Consider the following 10,459-nt stretch of genomic DNA (forward strand, 5'->3'; position numbering starts at 1 on the left):
TTTATTATTATGACGATGGATTCCTTAAGATTTTTTTGTATCTCAGATCATCTATAAATAGAGTTAATTTTACATCTTCCTTTCCAATCTTGATACCTTTCAGTTCTTCTTTTTTGCCTATTTGTCCTGTATAGAACCTCCAAAAATGTTCACTAGAAGTGGTGGGAGCAGACATCCTTGTATTGTGCCTGATTTTAAGGAAAAGGCTTTCAGTCTTTTACAATTAAGTAGGATGTTAGCTGTGGACTTTTAATAAATATTCTTCATTGAGTTGAGCTTCATATTTCAAGTTTTTTGAGTATTTTCTTTTTATGAAAGGATGTTGATTATTTTCTAATGCTTTTCTTCTATGTCTATTGAGATAATCATTTGGATTTTGTGTTTTATTATATTAATGTGCTTTATTATATTAATATAGTAACTGCATTAATATATTTTTGTATTTTAAGTAATTCTTGCATTCCTGGGATAAATCCCATTGGGCTGTGGTGGATAATCCTTTATATACGTTGCTGAATTCAGATTGTTAATATTTTCTCACAGATTTTGCATCTATATTCATAAGAAGGATAAGTCTGCAGTTTTCTTTCTTGTAACGTTGGTGTTATGAGTTTTTATATCAGAGTAATACCGGCCTCATAGATTGAGTTGGAAAATGTTCCCTTCTCTTCTAGTTTTTTGGATGAGTTTGTGAAGGATTTGGTATTGATTTTTCTTTAAATGTTTAATAGAATTGTCAGTGAAGCCTTCTGGTCCTGAGTTTCACTCTGTGGGATGTTTTTTGATCACTAAAAGGATTATAAAGGGGATACTATGAACAATTATATGTGAATGTATTTGATAACCTAGATGAAATGATATCCTGGAAACATACAAACTACCAAAACTCAAGATAAAATAGAAAATTGAAATAGATCTCAAAAAAGTAAAGAGGTGAAAATAGTAATAAAAAAGACATAATAAGAAAACCGGAGATGTATATCCCTTATTAATATAGATGCAAAATCCATGATAATATGGATAATATCAAAAAGCATTTATTCATTTTTTATTTACAGTTATTTGTTGATATCTCAATTTGCTAAGACATTGCTCTTACATTTTCTTTTAGTTCTTAAGACATGGTTTTCTTTAATTTACTAACCATGTTTAAAATAGATGATTTAAAATATTTTTAGTAGGTACAACGTCTTGGTTTCCTCAGGTACAGTTTCTGTTGACTCACTTATTTTTACTATTTATTTCTTTTCATGTCACATAATTTTTATTTCAAAACTAGACATTTGAAATAATACAGTGTGGCAACTTTGGAAATTAGATTCTCTCCTATAGGTGTGTTTTGTTGTTGCTACTTATTGTTGTTATGTTTGTTTAATGGCTTTCCTGCACTAACCATTTGAAGCTGTTACTGGCCATGAATCCAAATGGGTCTGCAGCAACCTTAGTTCTTGCCTCCTCAGAAGAAAGAATTCAACTGAGGGGCGTAAGGCAGAAAAAGAGACTGAGGCAAATTTCAAAGCAGGAGTGGTAGTTTGTTTAAAAGGCTTTAGAAGAGAAAAGAAAGGAAAGGAAAGTACGCTTAGAAGAGCCCCAGTGAGCACTAAGATCAAGGGTGGTGTTTAACCTTAATCTTAGGACTTTATAGGCTGGCCCCTTTCCCGTGATTCTTCCCTTAGGGTGGGTTGCCTGCATGCACAGTGCCCTCCTGACCCTCGGAAAGTGGGCACATGCAGTGTGTTTAGGAAGTTGTGCACATGCCCGTCTGAGGCTTTCTTCCATTTTCCACCGGAGTGCTCCCGGAAGTTCGTACTCCGTCGTCTTGTCTCTTAATGCATATGCCCAGGAAGTTGCTTCTCCCTGGCATTTGCATTCAGTTAAAACAGTCGTGCAATAGGTGTGGACCATCAGGAAATGGCCTCTCCCTAGTGCCAGCTGCCAAGTTATCACTTTTAGAAAGGCAATGTGATAATTGCCCGACTGTCACCTAACATTCCTAGTGGTGGGGGGAGAGCCCTCTCCTTCCCACCTCATGCCTAATAACCTGTAAAAAAGCCTTTATTCTTTATTGTCTGTGAGCTCTACAGTCTCTACATATTGAGTTTAATGGCCAGTTAATGACTGGACAGAGATTCTTTAAGTCTCCCATTTTCTGAGTGGCCTTGTATGCATGTGGGGGTATGGCATCAGTGCTCCAGCAGGCAGTTTGCAGCTCTGCCTTTCCCTTCATTTCCTGCTCATGCAGAGGCTCAAGGTCAGCCAGAGGTGAGTGCTTAGAGCCTTCTTTATAATTTCGGGGTATACACATAGTCCTTGACATGCACATAGCCCATTGCATGCACATAGCCTCCTAGATTCCCAAGAATTTGTTGTAGCTTTTCAAATTTCCCCTTAGATATCTTAACCCCTAGGCTTTTTGTTTAAGTTCTTTAATCACATGTTGTTTGCCCCAGTTGTTATTGCCATATCAGGCAACTGCAGTGTTAAACAACTGCTGCTGATTATTTTAAAATGCCCTCAGGAAAAAGATCAGAGCTGAGTGAGCTTTGATTCAGGTCCAATAAACGCAATTTTTGGAGTTGGATTTTCCAAGGAATTTCTAGATAGGTCAGGGGGTGATGGTTATCTGAGAACGGGACTTTGAAAAAGCTCTAGCCCTGTACTCTCATCAGTGACTGCTAGGCTGCTGGTTTCACCATGATTGCAGGCTGTTGGTTTTCCAGGCTATTGCAGAACTAAGGAGAGAACTAAGGCTATTGCAGAAATAAGGGATGGGAATGGGACAAGTTAAATTGCCACAGGCTCACTGTTGTCACTGAGATTCAGAAATTATTCTTGAATAACACTCTTCAGATTGTTGCAAGTCTTTGGTTAATTCCCACAGTTCTGAAAATGTTGATTTTTAAAAAATGGTGGTGGTGTTCTTGTTGCTTTTAATGAGCAGAGGATATTTGAGGTTTTCATTCTGCCATTCCGACTGATGTCACCTCTCATCTGCCATTTACATGTATAAGAAATCGAGTTTAGTTTTTCCTTTGAACTGTAACCAAGAGCATCTTAACTCATACCCTTCTCTACTCAGTATAATTCATGACTTCCAGTTCTAACCTCCAGTCTGTTTTTGAAGAACTAGCTTCTAATTCAGAAAGTCCTGGGATAAATTCAACTGGCAAAACCTGGATTATCTACCCATGTTCTATACAATTACTAGGGAGAGAGTGTGCAGTCCTTTGATTGTTCCAGCTGAGTGGTCAGATAAAAGTAGGAGTGGAACCGTGTCTGGAAACCTCCACCTGGCCACATGATAACAGACAGGGAAAAACAGTTTTCCCAAAGTAGAATGATGTTCTGAATAGACAGGATAAAAAAATGCTCACAAAATGCAGTTTGTCATTCTCAAAAAGGAATTGTGATTTACTGGCAAAACCATGGCAAAATCAGGAGAGAAGCTATACCGTGCCCTCACTCTACTTTGGTTTCTTCCTTGTTCCACACTCCATGATTGTTATTATAACAAGCTTCATAACCCCAAACTCTGTGAATGAACTTTGTGGTCATGACTTCTCTGATCTGTGGCAATACTGAAGGGCCTTGATGTAAACGCTTCTGGTGGGAGGAGAAGGAAATACTAAAGAAAAAAAGTAAATACCATTCTACTCACCAGGAAATGTATACCAGGATTTTTCATGGATAGTAGCAATAATGTGATCAAGCATATGCTGCCAAATGTCTGGCACACCACGTGAATTCAAAAACATTAGGCAATCAAGCAGGGATTTTTTATTTAGAAATTCTGATAAAACTATATTCATGATTGCATTTTAATCAAGTTACAATATTGCCTTTGAATGTTATCGTAATTTCAGGGTTTAAATAGTGATTGTATTTTTGTGTTTCTTTTGCATTTAGAAAAAGTGATTATAACCTAATGAATGGATTTTGATGAAAATGGCTTTGATAAGTAATTAAGTTCGATTCTTACACATAATCATAAGCCAACCTTTTAAAGTTTAATGAAGGTTTTGCCTCAGTCCACTTTCTTATCTCAAAATGTTACAGACAATGCAGGCAATAGTGCTATTAATTAAAATACTGGACTATTCTTGATACAAATTATGACTAGGGAAATATACCAAACAAAGTGGAGGGGTGGGGTACCTGAAGTCCTTTGTGGGCTGATCCTACTGAGGCTAAGGGCATAACTTAAATGACTAGATCTCACATAAGAATCATTCCAATTCCCCTTTTCCTGTGTAGAAATAAATATTTCATGACTTTCAGGCTTTCTGAAATTCAATCTCGTTCTATATCCTGTCTTTTGGAGCCATTGCTGGTACAATCTCAGGAGCAACAGATAACAAGGGATTGATAATGAAAGTGAGATATGTGCTATAGCTATTTGATGTGTATTTTACCTCCCTTCCAGCTAAAAGATATCAGCGGGAAGACAAGGGCTGTTTCTCTGCTAAGCCCTTGATGATTATTTGGCAGAACAAACTTTTCGATTCATAGACTCTCAGAGATAGGCACAGTCTTGTTATCTATTCTGCTATTTATTTAATACAAGAATTGCTCTTGTATCCTTAAATTTTGTCATTCATCTTCTGAATAGATTCAATGACTGAAAACCACACTTCCTGGTGACACAATCCATTCCAATTGCACATACCTTTTAGAAACCTCTTCATTGTATAAGCTGCAATTTGACTTCTTAAAAGTTCAAACATTGCACTTGTTTTGTCTTAAGTGAATAGGGAAAACTGAAAAACTTATAGGCTCAGAATACTGAGAAACTTCATACTAGGTTTCACAGAAAGATTTCAGTTTAGATATTTTTGTTCAGGTAATAATTCATAATATTTGAAAAGTAATATAGATACTGCTTTTGCCCTCCATTGAGATATTTGACAGTTTCTCACTATTATGAATATGATGTGAAAATGTAGGCCAGGTGGTAAAATTAATCCATACTAGCTGGTTAAAGGCCATCCAAAGGATGCCTATTAATGGATTTCTGTTAACTTGGAGTTTGGATGCAAAGGTTCTTTTCTTGGCCCTGTCCCATTTGACATTTTTGTCAATAGTTTGCATTAGAATTAAGAAAGGATATATTTGCCAATATGAAGATGGCATAATGTAGAAAAGAGGCGCTTTTATGTATAATGACTAATAAAATCAGATTCAAAAATATCATAGCAAGTTAGATGTACAGGCTAAATCTAATATAAAAATTTAATAAAGGTAGACATAGTCCTTTTCAAGTAAATATTGGAGGTCTATAGCTTAGAAACATGATATGAAGAAAGCCTAGAAACTTTAGTTGATGGAAAGGATATGAGTGCTCTTATACAGGAGTTAGCAAATTAAATCCCACTGTCTGTTGATAAATGAAATGGTATTGAAACATAGCTGTACTTACTCATTTACAGCATGCCTAAGTCTGCTCTCACGCTACAACAGAACTGCATATTGCAAGAGGAATTTGAGGACCAAAAAGCAAAAAATATTTACTATCTGGCCATTTATGAAAAGTTGTGTTGGCCTTGACCTAATGCAAATAGTTTTTGTTAAAACATATAGATGGTCCATGTATATGGGGATAATAACCCCTGACATTTTTGACACTAGTGCTTAGTTTTATCCTTTTTAATAGTTTCAGTTCTGGACTCCACATTTTGCTAGGGACATTACCAACTATCCGGAAGACAGAGTTGGGAAATGTAAAAGGGCTGCAAAAAAGCCATGTTACATGAAGAACCGTGAAAGAAACTGGAAATAATTTCCTTAGAGGAGAGAAGATTTCTAGGAAGTAAGGTTGCTATATTTGTGGTTTCATATATGTGAAAAATAATTGCATAGAAGTTATCTGCTACATTATGAAGCTTTAGAGGGCAGACCTAGGAAAAATGGGTTAATGAAATATATGGAGTTAGGGTTTAACATATTAAAGAACAATCTACTGATTAAAATTATCCAAAAATAAATTCTATTGCATTGGGAGGGCATTGTTCCCCTCTGTAGAAAGAATTGAATCAGGAAGGTACATCCACGTTTTTGGATATGTAGACATGATCTTAGGAACAAGGAAAAAAAAACACACTCTTTGATAACCTTTTCGGTCCCTATAAATGCTAAGACTGTGCTATTTTATATCTGTTACCGACCACAACTCATCCAGACTTCGTTTTGTTCTGACTGGTTTCCAGCTTTGATCCCATCTGTTTCTTGTTTTGGGCCTGTCTGGTTTGTCAGGAATCCCCTGAGACACAGGCACCTACCACAAGTTTCAATTACCTAGTCCTAACGTCCATCTATAGGACTTTGCTCTTAGGTGCAATCCCACTTCAATTATTTTATCCGAATGATTATAATTCTGGCCTCAGACTGGATAGCGACAGCGTAGTCCTCATCTAAGTCCTAGGATCATGCTCATTCATGCAACAAATATCCATTTTTACTTTTTGTTTACTTTTTTTTATTAGCATCACTTCCTTGCTTTAGAACAACAAATATCCATAGACCACCCAACAGGTATTATTGTAGCACCTGGGGATATAGCAATATTTATTATTCATAAATGATCCTAATCTGGGCACGATCTTATATGAGTCACTTATTTTCTTGTCCACTTGTTGCCTAACAGGGATAATATTTATAATAGTCTACCACTTTGTACTGCTTAGAAATATCTGTTACATTTCACAAACACTGAAGTGCTGCATACCACTTGTTAGGTACTGTCCTAAGCACTTGGTAATTTTCGATCATTTAATCCTAATAACATGTCTACAAAATAGACCCTATTATCTATTATTCCTATTTTACTGATGAGAAAATAGAGACCAAAAGAAATTAAATAGCTTGACCAAGGTCATAAAAAAATTCTAGAGCCAGGATTCAAACACAAGTAGCTTTGCTAAAACCCCTGCTTATCATCACAGATGCTAGGTTGAGTGAAAGTTCCAGTGGCTTAGCTGGAGGTGTTTCCCTTTCCCTTTTCTCTTTTCCCTGATCTTCTTTATATGGCCCAGAAAGTTCTTTCAAGGAAAGCCATCCCGTGGGAGGCTAAATCCTGGAAAGTCATGCATCTTTTGAGTTTCAGCAGGTATTGGTCAGATAAGGTACGCGATGGAGCTTTGATTAACCATAATGTGGGAACTCAAAACTCTGCTTAACTTCACCATATTGATGTGTTAGAAAAAAGCAGGAGAAGAAAGAAGAAGAAAAGCAGGATGGGAGAGAATACTTAATTGTAAATGCAATCATATAGGAATAACAACTACATAACATCCACCAAAAATATTATTCAAATACTGTGGTCACTTTTAGAAAATAATATTGCTCATGTATTAAATTAAACCTATCAAATTTCTTCCATTACAAGAAAGTGTAGATTGGTAAGTTTTCATGCTTGTTTTGTGCCTAATTCCTGGGCCTTTCGCTCTTAAAATTGCAGCTGCTGCTATGGTAATCCATGCATTGTACTGGAAGCAGAGCAGAATTAATATATGCACAGAGATTTTTTAAAAGCCTGCTTGCATGCTTACATATCACTTTTAAGTTTGTATTTGTTCACAGACTATCTCCTTATAGGTATTGCCTAAGCTTTGGGCCCAACCTTGTATCTAGATTTCTATATTGTTGGGTTTTGATATGATTTCCTAATCTATCAGTTTTCTATTAATCTTTTACATATCATCATCACACTGGACAAGGTAGTAGTTTCAAACTAGTCACTCCCTATTTGTTTCTAGCTGTATTTCTCTTATATTTTGTATGGTGAAAAAACATTTGTAGTGCATATTTTACCTAATAGCAATGTATTATATGCCCCTTCTTCCCTTCCTTTCTCCATTCCTTCTTTCCTTCCTTTAGCATGTATCAAGAGCCCAACATGTGTCAGGTCTTGGACTAGGTTCTAGAACACAAAAATGAAGCATATGCCACTTGCTTCTCTATGAGCTCATAACTCAGAAGGGAATCTCTAATAATAGATAGTAATAAATACTGTAATGAAGATGTGTATGAGATACTATATTATGCTGTGAACCCTAGAGGAGGGGTGTTATTTGTTATTTATTTGATAAATAACACATATTCACTAAGGATTAGACATTGGGCTAGATGTTGATAGAAGGTGAGGATGCTGTAGACAACCTTTTGATGAGTTTTGCTGTGGGAAATTGCATCTTAATAGGGTATAGGGAAGGTTAAGTTGGGTGATAATAAGGCAAGTTTATGTAATGGAAAACACACAAAAGAGAAAGAAAAAATGCTGATGCAGTGTAACAAGAAAATTGAAGGATCAAAGTCCTTGAAAAGGATAGCAGAGGCTTGATCTAGGTCACAAGTGGTGGTGTTGATTAGATAGAAGGAACTATTTTTTTGCTCCTAACAGGAGAGAGGATAAATTAGGTATGTGGCCACAGACCTAGGTAGGGAGGGGTTATTGTGAAAAGATAAAGCAGTTGTCATACGGTTGCCTCTTTTTATGTATATAATAAGGTCACCACTTGTTAGTGAAGGTGGGAGACATGCTGGATATTTTTAGGTGCACATAGAAAAAATTGTTTTGGAGAGTAAAAGAGTGAGATTACTAGGTAGGCAACCTGTCCCAAGATTTAAGGGCTTATTTGAGACTTTGGTTTTAAATTTGAAGGAAGTAGAATTGAAATGTAAAAGTTTCTCTAGCCATGTCCTGCTATTTAATATGTGCAGTTGTAGAATCAGCAAATTATTGGATTGAATTGCTATAGTGTTTTCCGGAGTGAGTACATAAGAAAGAGGGATTAGCAAACATGTTTCCATGAAAGTAGTTATGGTAGTGAGCCATGAATATAAGCTATATGAGGAGGAAAGTGAAACATTAGTAAACAATTTAAAAGATAAACTTGTTCCCTTCAGGCAATCTGGGGCTTTGAAATCTTGCTTGTATTAGGTGAGTAGGATATGCCTTATTCGTGGGTGTATTTATCAACATAGGAAGGGCTTCTTAAACTCAGCATCTAAAAAAACAGCAAAGTGGGAATAACTAAATAGAAACTCTCTAATAAGGCCTATATTTCATTATATGTTACAGACAACGATCAATGAATGTTGGAGAATGTCCTTTCCTGCCTCTTAATCATTCTGAATCTAAACTAATGATAAACTTCAATCAGTGACATTGAAGGGATGGGTAAGGGATAATATAAAGAGTCCTCTGTGCATGCTAATTTGTTGTTACATGTGACCTAAGATGGTGGCTTCTTGCTTTAAAGACCTTACTAATCATTACAGAATATTCATATTCTCTGCTCAATAATTTGGAAATGACTTAGGTGCTATAACTCTCTGTGTCTCTAATTTCTGATCTCTGTATTCATGCATGCTGTCTTTAGTACAAGTATTTATTTCTGTAGACTTCGCTTGTTCTGTTCTTTATGGTACATGGAGGAAATTCTGAGAAACTTCATCAGTAGCACTATGAAACTCCTTCCATACAGAACAGTCTAGAACAGGCATTGTCAAACTGGGCTAAATCTGTTCTGCCATCTGCTTTTCTAAAGAAATATTGTTGGAACACAACCACGTTCATTCATTTCTGTATTGCCTGTGGCAGAGATTGACCATCGTGATAGAGACCATATGAGTTGAAAAGCCTAAAACATTTATTACCTGGCTCTGCACAGAAAATACTTGCTGACTTCTGGTCTGGAACAGCATTGTGTATATACCTCAGGTCTAATACTGGAAGTCTCCATTAGTCCTTCTTCAGAGGTGACTAGAGTGCACAGTCATAATGGCAGGGCCCCAAGGACTTCTGTCACTCACACTTCCTGTCCAGTCACCTTCACTGCAGCAACCTTCTTACCGAGGGGTGCTGTCACTGCTCCTGTCCACCTTCTGGCTGTTGGATGCCTCAAGAGTTCTTCCTGCTCTTGATAAGGAATAAACCTGTCAGTAGCATGTGGCAGTTTTTCAACTGATTTGGGAGATGATGCAGATTTTGCTATTTCTTAACTTTTAATTGTTGTGTTTTCTGGTTCTCAGTAGGGAGACATGAAGAAAATTGCTAATTCCCTTCAGTTAAATAACAGTTTAGATTAAGCAAGCAAGAACTTTTGCTCTTTAATAAAATGCAAAGTTACCATGCCTTTCTCCAGCTCGATCATTCATGCATCATAATGTGAATGAAGTTGTGGGAGTATGATGTTTATTCTCACAATAGGTTTAATTCTGAGTGAAAGCACTAATTGAAAAATCAGAAGAATTTTGTCTTTAAGAGCTCATGTTAATGCGTGCATTCATCTATCTGAATTTTGATGATCTCGGTTTTTTTCTGTGTAAATTCTTATCAGAATGGAGGGACTCTAAATTGTGCCCTGCTTGTAACTTTCATTTATGATTTGCTCTCTTGTTGTTTACCAGCCCTTTTAAAACTACATAGTGGAAAGAAAATGTTTTAAACAATGTCACATCC

At 36.4% G+C, this 10,459-nt stretch overlaps 1 long non-coding RNA gene across 1 annotated transcript in view; it reads left to right on the forward strand.

Moving 5' to 3' along the window:
- Positions 1-10,128, forward strand: part of LOC129480225 (uncharacterized) — a 59,064-nt gene extending 48,936 nt beyond the window's left edge. The window contains exons 8-9 of the long non-coding RNA XR_008656945.1: positions 5,651-5,811; positions 9,077-10,128. This is a non-coding gene — a long non-coding RNA (uncharacterized lncRNA). The remainder of the gene's footprint in view (positions 1-5,650; positions 5,812-9,076) is intronic.
- Positions 10,129-10,459: the final 331 nt, after the last annotated feature.

Source organism: Symphalangus syndactylus, chromosome 4 (assembly GCF_028878055.3).
Source record: "Symphalangus syndactylus isolate Jambi chromosome 4, NHGRI_mSymSyn1-v2.1_pri, whole genome shotgun sequence".
NCBI lineage: Eukaryota > Metazoa > Chordata > Mammalia > Primates > Hylobatidae > Symphalangus > Symphalangus syndactylus.